This window comes from Tupaia chinensis, unplaced genomic scaffold (genome assembly GCF_000334495.1).
Source record: "Tupaia chinensis unplaced genomic scaffold, TupChi_1.0 Scaffold145561_1, whole genome shotgun sequence".
Taxonomy (NCBI): Eukaryota; Metazoa; Chordata; class Mammalia; order Scandentia; family Tupaiidae; genus Tupaia; species Tupaia belangeri.
In genome coordinates, this window is record NW_006205418.1 from 638,390 (window position 1) to 653,142 (window position 14,753).

The window sequence follows — 14,753 nt, forward strand, 5'->3', positions numbered from 1 at the left end:
AACACGGGAGAAGGGGACCTGCTTGCAGCATTCACAAGACAGTGTATGGTAGGCTCTATTTCCACTTCCTTTAATTTGGAAGTTCTATCTTTAGTAGCAATTTACATTTTCTACACAATTAAAGACTACCTAGTTCTGATTTGCACTTCAAGTATTCAATTTAGCTGTGATTTACATTTTTTCCCTCTCTATTTTTCTGTATGTCTTCTTCTCAGTGAGAAAATTGGGCTTTGAATTTTGGCATCATTACCTAAAATCTAGGTACTACCTGCTACATTTGATTAATTACTTTAGAGGGTCATTTTGCACATATGTTGAATGAGAATAAGATTTTATTTAAGATATAATTGTGGTTTCTAGAGGCTGGGAGTACAACCATGTACACATGGTCATCCCTCTTTATTCATGGTTTGACTTTTAAGTCACGAGATCAGTTAATTTTTCACTTAATTTTTATTACAGTATGTTGTTATAGTTGTTCTATTTTATCATTAGTTACTGTTAATTTTATGAGATCAGTACAGTAAGATATTTTAAGGAGAGAGAAAGAGCGAGCATTCACTTAATTTTTATTACAGTATGTTGTTATAGTTGTTCTATTTTATCATTAGTTACTGTTAATTTTATTGTGCTAAATGTGTACGTTAAACTTTAGGGTATGTATGTGTAGGGGAAAAAGCATTAGTTTGGTACTAACTCTAGTTTCAGGCATCTGCTGAGAAGCTTGGAACATTAAGGATTCTGGCTGTAGTAGGGATCTAACTCATATACATTTATTGCTCTCTTAATACTCTTCTTGGACCCCTTTCAAAGGGCTTATAAATAGGAATTCACTACTGGCAACAGATCAGACCTTCTGTTATCTTTGCACCGTGGACATACATCAAGGTCAATACTTCTAAAATTAACTAAAGTTTGTTATACCTCTAATGTTTAATACTCTGATAAATCCAAGTCATTGACAAGTGTGATGCAGTGATATGATAAGAAATACATGTTTTGGTCTTTATACCTCTTCTTTGCACAGTACTCCTAAAACCCATGGAATTTCTTTTTTCTTTTTTTTTGAGAGGTTTTTGCTATAGGGTGCGTGTGCTTGCCAGAAAGACAGAGAGAGACAGAGAGATAGAAAGCGAGAAATCACCCCCCGGGGGGATGGCCACGCCACCATCCCTTCTCCTCCATTCTCCTCTTGGTCGGGATCTTGGGCACACATGCACATGCGCCTGGCGTGAGTTTAACCCACCAGGTCTAGGACTCGAACTGCAGTCGACTACATCGGATTCCAGTGACATAGTCATTACGCTAACTGCTGGTCCCAAACCCATGAAATTTCATCTAAGAGATAAGGGAGATAGAAATGGGAGGATCTTTTGTTACTTGTAACAAGCCTCTTTAAACCACACCTGAGTTTATGAAATACGGTGACTTTCAGAAAATCCCTTAGATGACCACCTAATGGGGTTGCCAGGGGAACCACCCTTGTCATTAGGGGATCTAAACTTCTGACCCTGTCCACCCATCTTCCCCCATCCCTGATCTTTGGGAGGTAAAGGAACAAGGCTAAATGTCAAGTTTTTCTGCCATGGCCAATGATTTAACCAATATAGGACACTAAATGCAATGCATCCAATAAAACCCAAAAGGATTTTTGTACAGAGAGCTTTCTGGTTGATGAACCAGAGGTCCTGGGAAGGTAGGAGATCAAAAGAGTGCATGGAAGCCCACAGCTCTTCCCCATACTTTCCCTAAACATCTTTTCCATTTGACTATTTCTAAGTTGGATACTTTATAATAGTTAACTAGTAAGGAAGCTAATTTCTGAAATCTATGAGTTATTTTAGTAAATTATTGAACCAGAAGAGAGGGCCGTGGCAACCTCCTATTTATAGCCAGTGGATCAGGAGCACAAGTGACAAGCCAAATTTAAGATTGGAATCTACGATGGGGAAGTGAACCTTTCACCTGTGGAATCTGATATTATCTCATGATAATAACAGAATGAAGTCACAGGACACCCATCCCTGTCTGCTGGGAATGGAGAATTGTTTGGTTTAGGAAAAAATCAGATAAAGAAAGAAATAAAAAGCACACATTTGGTGACCAGAAGTGAAGCAGTGGGGTGGAAATTGAATGAGAGTGTAGAGAAACAGTTTATTTTTATGTACAGCAAATACAATTTTGAGACAGTTATCAAAAGAAAAAAGCTCATTTTATTTTCATGAAATAGTCAAATAAAGAAGAAAAGATTAAATGGTCTCCCTATTTATTTTTTCTTTATACAAACACAATTGCAGATTAAAGGTAATTTTAAAAGAAAATTTCTTTCACTAAATACTTTGCAAAAAGTGATAGAGAGAGAGGGAAAGTGAAAAAGCCAGCCACCAGGTCCAGGACTTGAACAGTTGTTGGCCATATGAGAGTGCCCAGTACTTTAACCACCATGTCACCAGTTGGTCCCCCAGTTAGCTCTTTCAAGAGTGGAAATTAATCCATGGCCCCATCAGTTTTGCTTGACAAAAATTTTCGGTCATAGATTGATTATAGCTGATTGTCTTAGTCCATTTTGTGTTGCTGTTACAGAATACTGCAGACTAGATAATTTATAAAGAAAATAAATTTATTTCTCACAGTTCTAGAGGCTGAGATTTCCAGTATCAAGATACTTAATTAGTTCATCATCCCATGATGGAAAGTGAGAGGGTGAGAGAAAGTATGAGTAAGAGAAAGAGAGAGAGAGAGAGAGAGAGGGAGAGGGAGAGAGGGAGAGAGGGAACTGAACTCATCCTTTTTGTAAGGAACCCACTCCTGACATAACTGAACCACTCCTGTGATGACATTACTCCATTTAGGAGGACTGAACTCTTATGACCTAATGATCTTATAAAGGTGGCCCCACCTCTCAACATTGTTGCATGATGATTAGGTTTCTAACACATTAACTTTGGGGAATATGTGCAAACCATAGCACTGACCAAAATTTGAAATAAATATTAGGACTAGCGCTGTGACACAGAGGTAGTGCACTGCTCATGAAAAGTCAAATCTCACATGATGATTGTGGTTCAAATTCCCTGCCCTGAAACATACTGAACACATGTTCAAACTTCTTTTGTTAGAGAAGGTTAATTGTCACAAAGGCTATATAATTACTATTTTTCAGTTAGCTACCAATTTTTTCCTTTTTACCAAATTTATTTCTTTAAAAATTCAGTTTCTTTCCTCTCCCAATGTACTGAATTTTACTTCTCTTTTCTTCCCTGTAGTAAGAAAAATGGCAATTTGAAAAGTAAATTTAAAGCATTTTCCAAAATCCCCAAAAAGGAGAGATGGAGTAGAGATTGCATTGTACCTATTCCCCTATGGGGATTGCTTTCTCATTTCTTTCTCTGCCTGTCTCCAACAAGCACATATGCCTGAAAGCAAATTTAAAAAAAAAAAAAAAAAAAAAAAGAAGGAATTTTAAAGTTCAAAAGATATCTTAAACATTTCCATCTATTTATTGAAATTCAATCTGACTCATATTTACAATTGCCAAAAGATCAAAACAACCCAAGTGCCCTTCAGCAGATGAGTAGCACACAAAGTATGATACTTTCTTTTTTTTTAATTTATTTCATTTTCTTTTATACATTCATTCATGTTATTTAGCTTACTAAGTGAATACTCCAACATAGGAACATTTCTCGTTAGTCCAATTGATAAAATTATAAAATTATCTTCAACAGATAATACATTTCTTTGTCCCATTAATGCTTTGCCTCTCTATTTTTCTTCTAAATGTCCTTCCTCAGACTCTACTCTTTCACACACACTATTTCTGGTATTCACATCCATTTACTGTGTTCCTATATCCATTAGTCAGTTTCAGTCATAGAGTGCAGACACTTGGTATATGTTAAGTGGGGACATACAATGCCTCTCCTTCATAGCCTGGCTTGATTCACTCAGCAGTAAATCTTCCATATTCTTCCACTTCCTGTCAAAAGCCAGGGTCTTGGTGTTTTTTATGGCTGAATAGTATTCGTAGAGTATATGTGCCAGTTTTTCAATCCATTCATCTGTTCATGGGCATTTGGGTTGGTTCCATGTCTTAGCAATTGTGAATAGTGCCACAATAAACATCGATGTGCAAGCACTTTTCTGACTAAGGATTCTTCTGTCCTATGGGTAGATACCAAGGAGTGGGATTGCTGGATCATATAGTAGTTCTATTTGTGGTTCTATTTTTAAGGAATCTCCAAATTGTTCTCCACAGTGGCTGGACTAGTTTACATTCCCACCAGCAGTGTAAGAGAGTTCCCCTTTCACCACACCCTTGCCAGCATTTATCATTTTTTTTTTTAATCTTACTCATTCTGACTGGGATTAGGTGGTATCTCATTGTTATTTTGATCTACATTTTCCTTACTATGAGGGATGTTGAGCATTTTTTCATGACTTTTGGCTATTCCTTTGTCATTCTTAGGAAGTGTTTTGTTTTTTTTTTTTAACTCATTCTCCCATCTTTTAATAGGGTTGATAATCTTTTTTTGGAACAACTGCTTGAGTTCCTTATATATTCTTGTTACCAGCCACTTATTTACTGTGTTTTTTGCCATGCAGAAATTTCTTAATCTGATGTAATCTCACTTGTTTATTTTGGGGATTATCGACTGTGCTTTCAGGGTCTTATTTGAGAAATCTTTGCTTACCCCAGTGTCTCCCAGAGTTTCCCCAATGTTTCCCAAGAGCAGTTTTATAGTTTGTGGTCCTAGGTTTAGATCTTTGATCCACCTTGAGTTGATTTTTGTCAAAGGTGAGAGGTAGGGGTTCAGCGTCATCTTTCTGCATGTGGAAATTCAGTTTTTCCAGTACCATTTGCTGAAGTTTTCCTTTTCCCAGTGGATTGACTGATACTCCTTGTCAAAAATGAGTTGACTGTATGTTTGGGAATTTATTTTGGGGAACATATTCTGTTCCATTGGTCCACCTGTCTGTTTCTGTGCAAATACCATGCTGTTTTGACTACCAAGTATGATACTTTCTAAGAGTGAAATATTGTTTAGGCAAGAAAAGCAATGAAGATCTGATACTCTCTATGGAACAGGTGAATCTTGAAACATGGCACATGAAATAAACCAGACACAAAAGTATAAATACTGTGTGATTTCACTTATATGAATATCTAGAATGGAGAAATTTATAGAGACAGAAAGAAGAGCAGAGTTCATCAAGTGTTACAGATAGGTGCAGTGAGGAGTTATTGCTTAGTAGGTGCAGTTTCGTTCTAGATAATGTAAAAAAGCTTTGGATAGTGGTGACAGATGCTCAATATTTTGAATGTTCCTAATGTCTCTAAATAATACACTTAAATGGATAAACTAAATAATTTTATATGTGTTTACAACTGTGCATACACACAGACACATATATGTATCTTCCCCCCAAAATCCAACATTAGACAGTATTTACTTGCAAGGAAGTCAATCACATTCTTGATTCTCTTTCAGTAAATGAAGCAGGACTTCCATAAAAGCACTAAATCCATGTGTCATCATTGCATGACAATTCTAGTTTCCAATTGTTGCATTAATTATCAGTTTATACATAGAAAATAAACATAATACCTACCTATTGTGAAGCAGGACTAATTACATTCACTTTTCATGTAACTAACTTGTCACTTATCATTAAACCAAATAAATCATTTGCACTTATAATTTAAGTTACTATGCAGAGTTTTCCATTTGTATCATCCCCACAAATACATTATTGGCTCTCTACATTATGTTCCAAATCTACTTATGAAATGTTAGACACCACAACTTCTAGATAATGCATCATCAGTTAGCTCTTTCTTTTTTAAAAAAGTTTATTTATTCATGTTTTTTCCCCAACCTTAGCAATACAGAGAGAGAGAGAGAAAGCGAGAAAGCAAGCCACCATGTCTGGGACTCGAATCATATGGCCATATGAGAGTGCCCAGCACCTTAACCACATGTCACCTGCGAGTCCCCCAATTAGCTCTTTCAAGAGTGGAAATTATTAACCCATGGTGTCAATAGAAAGAGGCTATCTTTGGCTTATTTACATGCCAATAAAGAATCTGAGTGGCTGCCTTTTATAGGACAAAGACTTTTTAAAAATTATTTTATTTATTATTATTTTAATTTTGTTACTGGTATGTGTGCTCACTAGAGAGAGATGAGAGGAAAAGTAAGAAAGCAAGCTACCAGGCCTGGGACTCAAACCATGGTTGACCATGTGGGAGTCCAGCACCTTGACCACCATGCCACCTGATGGCCCCAAACGAAGACTCTTTTGAGAGAAAAGCAGGGGCTGCAGTTTGAAGAAAGTGATGTGACCCAGCCTCTGTCTTGACTTCCCTTTTCATAGTTTGAATCTCTCTGCCCTTGAAATTTTAGTGGATAGAAAATGGCTCAGATATAGTCCTTGTCTGGGAGGAGCCCATAGCCCATTGGAGGAGACAGAAATATGAATGGGGTCAGCGATTCCTTTCAACTCCATGACCATTTAGCCAAACTATTGAATCAATATCATTGTGTGTCTGGCCATTTCCCCCTCTAAGGAAACTATAGAACCAGGTGCACTGCCCAACGTTCTAGTCACTGGAAACATTTCCCTTTACTATTGTCCTTCAGGGATGTCCAGGAAAGGAGCTAGAGTTCCTCAGCTAGCTCATCTGCTTGTGTCTGCATCTTCTGCAGAACAGCCTAAAACTAGGAGTGATACGTCTCTTCCTCTGTCATCTGATCAGAGGTTACTCCCCAAGAAGCCAAAGGTGCAGGCTGAGAGACTAGTGCAGTAGGAGGGGATATGGTGGGCATGGGAGCCACTTTCTATGCAAATTTTTTCTATTTTTAGGACCTGCTCAGACATGGTCACATATGGATATGAGGGCTCTGAGGCTTGAGAATGCAACCTGACTCGATGGAACTGAGGCATTTAGTTGCTCATAAAGGTGGAGTGTGCAGAACCAGAATCAGGCTTCTGGATTAAATCCAACCTCTCTTCTGTCTCCCTCTGTGACCAAGAGCTCCCAGGACCACACACCAATAATGTTCACGTCGCAGCTATAATGGTACCTCCTCTACTGTGTTATATGACAGCTACACAATCTAACCCCTGGGAACTGAGAATGGTGTTTGTGTGGTTATGTGATTACTAGGTATTAACTAGGATTCTGCCTTGCCAAAATTTAGCACTCTACTCTTTGCCTTCCTAGCAAGGGCTTCCCCTGCCCCTTAGTGGATAGAAAATGGCTAATAAATTTCAACTTATTATTGTACCTTCTTCTCATAGAACTAAATATGACTCTGTCATTATATACTTATTTTTAGAAACTTCTGTTATTTTCTCCCTTGTTTCAGTTTTCCTAAGTCAAATGTAATTCATTTCATTGTTCTGTACATAACAGCTGAGCACCTATTTGGTGCTGACACCTTTCATGGGACTAGGAATATAACAGTAAATAAAAAGGCATTTCCTTGCTCATGAAGCTTTTCTTCTGGTGTTGACTTATTAACAGCCTTCCTGATTAGGAGCCCTTCTTCATGAAGATAAAGACCTCGTGTTTTCTGTTCACTGAGTTCTCAGAGCTTAGCGCATTGCCTGGACCATAGAATCAATTCTTAGTAAATAAATAAATGAATGAATGATCTTTTCATCTGGCATATAGAGACTGTAACCAGGAGAGAAAGGGAGGAGAAACTTGAAGATACCCAGCAAAAAGAGAGCTGGGTAATGGAAAGCATGAGGTATTTCACCCTCGCGATTCTGTGGGGTCTATTCTTTATCTAGACTCCCATTGCAGAAAGTGAGACTCAGAGACATCTAGTAACTTTTTCTCAGACACACAGCTAGACTGGGACAAGGTCAGAATTCTAAACCAGGTCTATGTGATCACAAGCTCCATGCTCTATCTCCTGTGTCTGTGCAAAATGGCACAGGCTTACTTCTTAGTGAGAAGAACAAACAGTGAAGAATCAGCAAAGACCTCAATTACGTAAGGAGTCCCTCTACACTCTGGATATTGTTGTGTACCGGTTGCAAAATTCTCAAAAGACAACTAAGCAGCCGATTTCGATGCAAGCACACAAGGGTCGCTTTTATTTGGGCTCGAGTCAGGACTCTCAGTCTTCACCGACACAGCGGATTGGAGTTGAGAGCTCCAGTGGTAGTTGGGCTGGATTTTTTATGGCTGTAAGCAGGGACGGGGGAGGTCAAGGGGAGGTCGAGGGGTGCTGAGGAATGCACTCAGGTGGCTATACATTGGCTGTAGATTACAAGAAGCATAGTTGCCTTTTTTGGGGGGGAGAGGTTTTTGCTTTAGGGCACGTGCACTTGCCAGACAGACAGAAACAGAGACAGAAATCACCCCCCCAGGGGGGATGACCACGCCGCAATCTCTTCTCCTCCGTTCTCCTCTCAGGATCTTGGGCACACACACACACACACACATGCGCCCGGCGTGAGTTTTAAGCCACTGGGTCCAGGACGTGAACCGCGGTTGACCTACGGGGGAGGCCAGGGACATAGCCATTACGCTAACTGCTGGTCCCAAGAAGCATAGTTGCCTTTTACTTAACGGTCGTCAGACCGTTAAGTTGGGCAAGAAAGTTACTTCAGGTCTCTGGTATTTCCTTTGTTTTTCTCACTGGCCAGCCCTGGTGGGATGATGTTATGACCTTCTCCTAGACGATCGACTGGCCTCCTTGAAATGGCACTGATTCTCAGTAAGGTGGGTTTAACAACATGGAGTCACTCCATAAAAATGAAGTTACTCTGGTTCTTCAATATCATCAAGAATGCCATTGAAAATAGGTGCTGGGGGGCCAACCAGTGATGTGGTGGTTGAGGCGGCTGGATCTCACATGGCCCACTATGAGGTTGAGTTCCGGATCCATTGGTTTGAAAAACACACCAGGCACGTCTGCCTGTGTGCCCAAAGTCCCATGAGGAGAATAAAGGAGAAGGGATTGCAGGATGGCCTCCCTGGGGAGGCGGGAGTGCTCTCATGCACTCTCTCTCTCTCTCCCTTTCTCCAGCAAGTGTATGCACCCTATAGCAAATTAGAGAGAGGAGAAAAAAAGATGCTGGGAATTTCCAGATTCAGAATATAGATACCTAAAACAATAAGTTATTCTGGTGATTTATGAAAGAAGAGCAGGAGTGAGAGAAGCCATAGCAAATTAGAGAGAGGAGAAAAAAGATGCTGGGAATTTCCAGATTCAGAATATAGATACCTAAAACAATAAGTTATTCTGGTGATTTATGAAAGAAGAGCAGGAGTGAGAGAAGCCAGAGGAGGAGGGAAAGGGGGAGAAAAAGAAGCAGTAGAGGAAACAAGAGTAACAGGTGGCAAATTCAATTGGCTTTTTGCTCACATCAGTATTTCATCCTTGGCCACTGGTTGCACACTTGACATTGTTTACCATCCTGGAGGGATTTCTCAATAGTTTCTTGTGAAGGAATCCTGTGCATGCTCCAGGGGAGAGCCAAGAATCTCCTCCCAGCTGGGAGCCTCTCTCCCATTCACTGCAGTCTCCCTGAACTGCTTCCAGAACCTTGTTTCCATGGCCAGGGGCCAGAGGCTCAAACAAGCACTGCTCTCTCACACACAAAAAAGAAGTGCCTTTATAGAAAAGGAGGGCTGCATTCTCTGGCATGGATTTGGGACAGATAATCACCCAGGAAGACGTCCTCTCATTCAAGTTGTTGTTTATCCAGACAACAAAGCAGAGGGCTGTGGAAAGTGATACACAAAGTTTTAGGTCACCCATTTGCTTCTTCCTGATTTTCAACAAAGGTCTTCACCTCTCTGGGCTTCAGATTTCCTTCTCTGAAAAAGGTCATTAAGCTAAATTGTCTTTAAGTTCCAGGCAAGTTCTAAAATGTTGTAACCACTACTAGGTATTTTTTTTTCTTTTTCACTTTTTTTTTTTAAAAGGGGGACGTTTTCTCTCCACTTTCTCCCTCTTTCTCTTCCTTCCTCCTTCCCTCTTTCATATCTCCCTCCTTCTCTTCTTTGTTTCTTTCTCCTCCTCCTTTTCCTCTTTACTTCTTCTTCTTCTCTTTTTCTTCCTTCTCTCTCCCTGCCTCCAAGATTTTAAGTAACAAGTGCTCTGACTGAAACAGAGCATTCTTACACTTTAGAAGTTGTACCTTACATTTTAGAAGTTCTCCTTGGTAGAAACCAGAAGATAATCTCCTATAAACTGGAAAGATTTTAAAATGCTTTTAGATGAGGACCCTTGACTCCTTTGCAGCCATGTTTTTCTCTGTTCTGAGGATTATCTACTTACAAATTTCATTTCTTGAAAAGTCACCTCCTTCATTCTGATGTGCTAGACAGAAGAGTTCGAAGGTGTGTTTGGTGTGTAAGGAGATTTTTTTTTGTTTTATTTGAGAGAGATTTTTGCTATAGGGCACATGTACTCGCCTGAGAGACAGAGAGACAGAAAGTGAGAAATCACTCCTTCCTGGGGGATGGCCACACTGCAATCTCTTCTCCTCTATTCTCCTCTTGGGATTCTGGGCACACACAACATACATGCCTGGTGTGAGTTTTGAGTCTCTGGGTCCAGGACTTGCACCGCAGTAGACTACATGGGAGTCCAGCAACATAACCGTTATGCCATCTGCTGCTCCGAGGAGATGAATTTTTAAGAGATGTTGTGGAATTCTAGGAAGAGCAGGACTTCTTTGAAATCCAGTAAAAGATTAGCTCTAAATGGAGACAGAGTCAGTCCCCATCTCCTTCTCCTCTTCCTCCTTGGTTACATATTCAAACAGCAGGAGAAAATGGCACGAGAACAAGTGCTGTGAAGTTACCTAGAGCCTCAGTAGATATGCTGTGAGTTAGAAACACACTTTTGTGTAGAAACTCTCTGAGATTTGGGGCACAGCTAATGTAACACAACCAAGGTTCAACCGCACTAATACAGCCCAAGGGCAACGACAATATGTGGACTGATTTACCAGCATGTGATAGACCCCTTTGGGGAATGGGAGGAAGAACTGGAAAAGCTGATGTGAGGAGCTGAGATTCACTGTCACCGTTGTTTTGTATTAAGTGTGGATTTGACCTTGTTTAAACGGAGTTTCTTGTCTTTGGCATATTCTGTCTCTTTGAAATGTAACCATAATTTCTTAGAGGAGAGGAAACCGAGGCTAGCGTTTCAGCCTAACTACCTCGCTCTAAAGTAAGTGTTCTTCCCAGTCCAGGATCGATTTCCTTTGCGTGTTTCCTTAGCTCTGCTCTGGTCTCTGTGTTTGCACATGCATTGTTTTAATACATGTATAATCCTTTCAGGTTATGTATTTTATTATCGCTATACCAGGGACAATGGTCCTTTCCTACTGAACACCTCAACATTTTTATAATGTATAAAACATTATTAATAATAACTGTTTGAAGTACTTCATGGTGGGTTTCTCTTCCTATAAAAAATGCTTTGGAGTTTGCAAACCCTGGAGCTCTTGTTCCCCAGCTGTGGGGCTAGGAGGATTGAAAGGATTTCAAATGTGGAGGAATTTTTGTTTCATCAGCAATCACATAACTCAATTTAAAATTTTGAAACGTCACACTTGGAAAGTACTCTAGGTAGTCATTAGCAAACATGAATGGGATTTTGAGGTTCAGAAAAATGGCAGTCAATAAAACAATGGGAACATCGGTACAGAAAGCAAGCACATGGCAGGGAGTTCACTTCCTTCCCTGGATGACACCAGCACAGAGTTGAAGTTGGCTATATTGTATAGGGCACATGTACTCGCCTGAGAGACAGAGAGACAGAAAGTGAGAAATCACTCCTTCCTGGGGGATGGCCACACTGCAATCTCTTCTCCTCTATTCTCCTCTTGGGATTCTGGGCACACACAACATACATGCCTGGTGTGAGTTTTGAGTCTCTGGGTCCAGGACTTGCACCGCAGTAGACTACATGGGAGTCCAGCAACATAACCGTTATGCCATCTGCTGCTCCGAGGAGATGAATTTTTAAGAGATGTTGTGGAATTCTAGGAAGAGCAGGACTTCTTTGAAATCCAGTAAAAGATTAGCTCTAAATGGAGACAGAGTCAGTCCCCATCTCCTTCTCCTCTTCCTCCTTGGTTACATATTCAAACAGCAGGAGAAAATGGCACGAGAACAAGTGCTGTGAAGTTACCTAGAGCCTCAGTAGATATGCTGTGAGTTAGAAACACACTTTTGTGTAGAAACTCTCTGAGATTTGGGGCACAGCTAATGTAACACAACCAAGGTTCAACCGCACTAATACAGCCCAAGGGCAACGACAATATGTGGACTGATTTACCAGCATGTGATAGACCCCTTTGGGGAATGGGAGGAAGAACTGGAAAAGCTGATGTGAGGAGCTGAGATTCACTGTCACCGTTGTTTTGTATTAAGTGTGGATTTGACCTTGTTTAAACGGAGTTTCTTGTCTTTGGCATATTCTGTCTCTTTGAAATGTAACCATAATTTCTTAGAGGAGAGGAAACCGAGGCTAGCGTTTCAGCCTAACTACCTCGCTCTAAAGTAAGTGTTCTTCCCAGTCCAGGATCGATTTCCTTTGCGTGTTTCCTTAGCTCTGCTCTGGTCTCTGTGTTTGCACATGCATTGTTTTAATACATGTATAATCCTTTCAGGTTATGTATTTTATTATCGCTATACCAGGGACAATGGTCCTTTCCTACTGAACACCTCAACATTTTTATAATGTATAAAACATTATTAATAATAACTGTTTGAAGTACTTCATGGTGGGTTTCTCTTCCTATAAAAAATGCTTTGGAGTTTGCAAACCCTGGAGCTCTTGTTCCCCAGCTGTGGGGCTAGGAGGATTGAAAGGATTTCAAATGTGGAGGAATTTTTGTTTCATCAGCAATCACATAACTCAATTTAAAATTTTGAAACGTCACACTTGGAAAGTACTCTAGGTAGTCATTAGCAAACATGAATGGGATTTTGAGGTTCAGAAAAATGGCAGTCAATAAAACAATGGGAACATCGGTACAGAAAGCAAGCACATGGCAGGGAGTTCACTTCCTTCCCTGGATGACACCAGCACAGAGTTGAAGTTGGCTATATTGCTGTGCTTTTCACAGTGGGGAGAACTTTCCAAAAACATGAGGCCAAAGGTAGCAATCCTCACTTAGGTACCTTGTTGGCGCTCCATTCTTGGAACATACTTTTTGGTTTGTTTCTTGCATTCTTTTTTTCTCTTTTTCCCACAATGCAGCATTCAGTGTTTGCTGCGTGCCTGGCTCAGCAACCTTTCCATCCTCTCTCTCCTACTTTGTGCTTGGCTACAATTTAAGCCAAAAGAATTCCAGGCACAATAGCTTAAATTCCCTAACAGATCACATTTCTCTGTGTCTCTATGTCATGCTCAAATATTTTCCTCCCCTGTTACCCAACACCGGCATGATAGCTATCAGAATCTCTGCTTTATCACTTCTTGGGTTTAATTTTCCCTTATACTCAACGGCTAAAGGACTCAGCAACTCCATGGCATCCACCAGCCACTTGAATCTCTTATTTGGGGAAGGCTATCCCTTCGATGTTGTGCTCACTTCTGGGCCTGGGCCTAAACAAGGCACAAACACAGGAGCCATGACTTTGTCGTCTCTCCCTTGCACTCCATACAACACCAGCTCAGAGTTGGTGCTCAACAAATGTGTGATGAAAGAATATTTAAACAGTTGATAAACAGCTGAGAGATACTGGAGTTCCATCACTTCCATTAATTTAATATTTTCTTTCTCCACATTGATCAAAACACTCACTTTTGGATCCAGCAACAGACCAAGAGAAGGGCAATGGCGTCAGTCTGTCCTGGGTTCAGGTAATGAGATACCTTGCTTACAGGGTAATTAAGTCAATGAGAAGTAGGTCTGATTTTTATCATAACCATGTACAGGTAGTACTAAATAATATCAGTGGTAAAATTGTCCCTCTTTCAGGCCATTTTTACCTGTACCTCTGATTGATAGGACAGAGTCAGGCTCTTTTATATCTTCTCCTTCATTCAGGATAGAATCCTGCTCTGCACTTATTTCTATACGGCTTCCTTGTAGGATTCATTAATCCATTCATTTATTTGACAAATATCTACATAGTTACTAGCATAGGGCTGGCATGTGTATACAGTGATGAATAAGAAAGAGGTATCCATGATAGTTGGGAAAGACAGAAAGTAAAATGAGTATAAACACACACACAAACTCACACGCACATACACTACAGAGCAGCACCCAGAGATAGTGTGATCACCATGGAGGAAGGACACCTTAGAGCGGGGTTTTAGTAAAGATGGTGGTGTCTGGGAAGGAGTGAGGTAGCTAAGTTATGAGAAGGGATAAAGGATGAGAAGAGCAAAAATAACTCTCAGCAGGAGAAGAGAAAGTGGGAAGCCCTGCATTGGGAAAGGGAGGCCCCAGGACAACACATGCAAGGCACCCAGCAAGGACATGGGTATTCTGTCTTTCTGCAGCTTGGTTATGCGCTGCACACTGTCTTAATTTTTTGTCTGAAAACAAGGCCCATCTGGCAAAAAAGTGAAGTGTGCTTTGTCTCCATGCCCATTTTTCTGTGGCTGACCCTGTGTGTGGTGGTGCTGGGCATGTGAACGCAGACAGAGGCTTCAGTGTCTCTTCTTTCAATCGTCATCTCTTGCTCTCCATCATGTGATCCAGATGTGCAGATGATGTGGGTCCAATAGCTCTCCTTCTCCTCTAGTCCTTAT